The 4,383-nt window shown below is 41.5% G+C and overlaps 1 long non-coding RNA gene across 1 annotated transcript in view; it reads left to right on the top strand.

The window, feature by feature from the left end:
• LOC115302440 overlaps positions 1-4,383 on the top strand; it is a 178,505-nt gene that overhangs the window by 30,699 nt on the left and 143,423 nt on the right. The gene's annotated exons all lie outside the window — the stretch shown is intronic.

The following is a 4,383-nucleotide window of genomic DNA, read 5'->3' as shown; positions in this document are numbered from 1 at the left end:
AATGATACAATTTATTACTTGCCCATAAGCTAAAACACAGCCTGCTTAATACCTTTCCTTAAATTCCACCTCTATACTACAATATACTTGAGGTCCATGCAAAAAAGTAGCTACCTTTTATATATGAAATGGATGATTAAGTCTTTGGTGTTGTAAAAGCAACTTCATTTAAACATAACCACCCCCACCACCAAAAAAAAAAGAAGAGGAAAAAAAAAAAGTAATGAAAATAATAAGGGAAAAATCCAAGACACACTTCCTAGGGGGAAAAAAAACCAACACAAAAACAGAAAAACCCATCATGTAAGTAACTACCATTTTAAAACTCGTTGTACATTGTGGACTTCTGTACCTTGGCCCCAGCTGGACATAGAGAATACCTAAGGACCACTGCCCATATCTACAAGTGAAGTTGTCCATTTATGCAGCATTTATGGGGGGGGGGGGCGGCCCACGTGCTCTGAAAAATATATGAAAGCCCAGAACCCAAAGTGAAGGTATTCATGTAGGTGTATGTTAGGAGTAAGAGATGGTATTAGGTGTAGAGATGCATACGAATGCATAAGGAAATGTCCCTAACCTCATATGTTGCGAGAGCTTTAAACCTAGACATTTTCTGAGTTTCATTACTCATGGTATGTCCTGCCTCTTTTTGGCTGAAGCCAAAGAGGTCTGTTGTTCCTGACCCTGTGAATGGCCACGCACTTGCCATCCTGTGGCCTCATGTGGGTCCATGGAGCCCCACCATTTTCATGGAAGTATCTTTGTATAAGCAACTTCATAAGTGGGTCTACTCTCAGGAGAGAACTGTGAGAGGAAAGGGAGAGAAAGGAATGAAAACAACATGACGATACCAAGTGCTGATGAGGATATGATGCAGCTGGAACTCTCACACGTTTGTTGATAGAAATGCCAAAGAGTGCAGCCGCTCTGAAAACAGTTTGGCAGTTTATCATAAAATTGAGCTTACATTTACCCTATGATCATCAACCCCACGCTAGGTGTTTACTGAATGAAAATGAAAACAGGCTTACATTAAACCTGTATGCAAATATTTATAGCAGCTTTATCCAGAGTAGCCTGAAAAACACAAACTGTCCAGATGTTGTTCAACTTGTGAATCTGATAAGCAAGCTCTGGGGAATTCCTCCATTGGATTGGTAATCAACAATAAAGGGATGAACTATTCCTGTTTAAAAAGGCTTGGATGAATCTCTGCTGCTTTGTGTTAAGTTAAAGAGGCCAGACTCCAAAAACTACACACCATACAATTGTGTTTATGTACCATCTGGAACAGGTGAAATAAGGAAAGAAAGTAGTTGGTAGTTGCCAGATTAAGGGTGAAGGAAAGATTTGGCCACAAATGACCATTACTAGGGAATTTTTTAGGTGTAAAGGAATTGTTCTGTATCCTGATTTTGGTGGTAGTTATGACTATAGGCATTTGTCAAAACTCACAACTCTGTTCTAAAAAGAGTTAATTTTATTGTATGTAAATTTCAAAATTATAAAAAGCAAATAAAAAAAAAAAGAAAGTAGCTGCTGGCTGGAGCAGAGCTTCTTTCAGAGCCAAGAAGGGAGCTCGAGGTCACAAGGGGACATTCTACTCGCTACTGCATGTTCCACTGGCTTTCGCCAAACCCTTGGTGTGGACAGGCTGTGGGCAGAACATGGCCATTTTCAGGATGCAGGAGCCCTAAGGTTTAACTCAGGAAACTAGGAATAGAGATAAATCTTGGGAAAGGGCAGCTGTGTTGAAGTGGACAAATTGGTATTCTCAGAATGAAGTTGGGACCAAATGTTTTGGCGTTACCTCACTGGGAAAGAGTAATGTAGATCAGGCTCATGGTGTTTGGCCAAGAGCTCTGAAAAGCTGTTGGAAGATTTCCTAAGCTTGGGCCCTTCTCCATTTCTGTCTTCTCTGCTAGGAATTCAGCTCATAACTCTTGGGGGACAATCAGGTTTTAAGCATTTTTGTAAGAGTTTATAGGTTCTGCTTTTACTCTTGAATATCAGGTAGGGGGAAGAAACATGTTGTGAGGGAGAGAAGAGACGGTTTAGCCTCAAGCTTACCTGGTTGCAAGGCTTTGTCACCTGTGCTAATTACTTACCTTCTCTTAGCTCCATTTCTTTTCTGAATGCAGGATCAGAGATCAGAGGTAAGGCAAGATGAATGGAGAATGAACTGTTCCCCCATGTACCCCCCATGCCCACATACTCATTCACATACCTTGAAAGGTTTGGAAGAGTCATGGTCAGCCAGTGTTCATCAGGAGAAGCTTAGGGTAAAAGTCATGTTCACAGGGGGAATATCCTTTCCTGATATGGGATTGGAGATAATAGTGAAAGATATCTCCAGAAAAAGAGTGCCCACCTTAGTGTGGCAGCATGTTTCTTAGGTAGCTAGTGAGAAAGAGGTTCATTATAGCTCTTTTCAGTGGCAGGCTGGACAGGAATGAGAGCACCTGCTACCCTCTCTTTCTTGGGACCAGTTTACTCCTTTGCCTTTGGGTTTGGCAGTATGCAGGCAGAAGCAGCCTCCATTTGCCTCCTGATCAAGCTTGAGGGCTCAAGTCTGGAAACCCCCATCCTGTGGGGAGGGCTGGAGGTTCCCTAGTGGAAGTTCCAGAATGGAGGGTGAGTGAGTGGATTCTGAGAAGAAATGGAAAGAGGAGGGGGAATACAATGTTGTGAGGTCTGGTGTTTTCTGACCCCCACATCTGTCTATGAACCTTCCTTATGTGGTAAAAGGCAATGAACAAGCTAGGAAAGATGACAACCTCTGTTCCTTTTATACTGAACTGTTCAATGCAGTGGTATGAGTGAGCCTTCCTCTTCATTTGCAGAATTCCATCATGGTTCTGTATGTTCGTGGAGGTACTTGGTGATGGGGCCTGCTGTGTGGTCTTACTGATCACTGTACATCACCGTAGTTGATGTTTAAGAAATACTTACTATATGCCAGGCTCTGTTTCAAGCTCTTTAATACTGTTAACACCTTTTACCCTTCACATTAATACCTTTATTTCGCATGTTTTTTGAAAGAGGTATATACTTTTTTAAAATTTTATTTCATGTTTATTTTGAAGGAGAGAGAACACAAGCAGGGTAAGAGGAGCAGAGGGAGAGAGAGAGAGAAGTTTTTCTTTTTTAAAAATTTTTAAACATTTTTGTGAATTATTGAGAAACAGAGAGAGACAGAGCATGAGCATGGGAGGGGCAGAGAGAGGGAGAGACACAGAATCTGAAAGAGGCTTCAGGCTCTGAGCTGTCAGCACAGAGCCCAATGCAGGGTTTGAACCCACAAACTGCGAGATCATGACCTGAGCCAAAGTCAGATGCTTAACCAACTGAGCCACCCAGGTGCCCCAAGAATCTTAAGCAGGCTCCACACCCAGCTCAGAGCCTGATGTAGGGCTCAGTTTCACGACTGTGAAATCATGGCCTGAGCTGAAATCAAGAATTGGATACTTAACTGAGTTACCTAGGAGCCTCTTTATTTTAGAGATGAAGTATGTAAGGCTTAGATGTATTAAGCACCTTGACCTTCATTGGATCTAGGCCATTTGGATCTAGAGCTTATGCTCTCAATCACCTTCCTCCCATACACAGATCCCCCACATGAGAAGCTGCAGGAATTAATTTTGGGAAGTTCTTGGTTATCAGGGAAACCTGTTTGATTTTGAGACTGTTGGGATGAGCGCAGCAATAAGGGATGGCTTTGGAAGGGCATATTGTCAGTGCTGTTACTGTCAGTGTCACCATTATCACTAGCTCTGTGCTCTGGAGAAAGACGGCACAGCCTTCACTCTTCATGTTGTGTTTGTGTTCTTTCCATGGCTGTAGCATAGTGAATTGCACTTTGGCTATTTTGATTATCTAAATAAACTTTTCATTGAGAGGACTTGATTTGAAAACAAATTGAAAAAATAAAAGAGATCTTGGTTGGTATTGATGGTCTAATATTACAAATACACCAACTGAAATGATCACCAGTAAACAGAAAGCCTGAAAAAGATTCTGAGGAGACTTAATTAAGTCCCTGCTTCTATAGGAAAAAAAGGCATTAATTTGTTGTAATTAAGACAGTTTGCATTGGACACTGTTTCCTGCTTTGTCAAAGATTAATTGGCCATATACTTGTGGGTCCAGTTCTGGGTTCTCTATTCTATTCCATTGGTCCATGTGTCTGTTTTTGTGCCAATACCATACTGTCTTGATGATGACAGCTTTGTAGTAGAGGCTAAAGTCTGGGGTTGTGATGCCTCCTGCTTTGGTTTTCTTCTTCAATATTACTTTGCCTATTCGGGGCTTTTTGTGGTTCCATACGAATTTTAAGATAGTTTGTTCTAGCTTTGAAAAGAATGCTGGTGCAACTTTGAT

This window comes from Suricata suricatta, chromosome 9, assembly GCF_006229205.1.
Source record: "Suricata suricatta isolate VVHF042 chromosome 9, meerkat_22Aug2017_6uvM2_HiC, whole genome shotgun sequence".
Taxonomy (NCBI): domain Eukaryota; kingdom Metazoa; phylum Chordata; class Mammalia; order Carnivora; family Herpestidae; genus Suricata; species Suricata suricatta.
The sequence above is the reverse complement of the archived record's forward strand: the minus strand, read 5'-3'. Positions and strand labels throughout refer to the sequence as shown.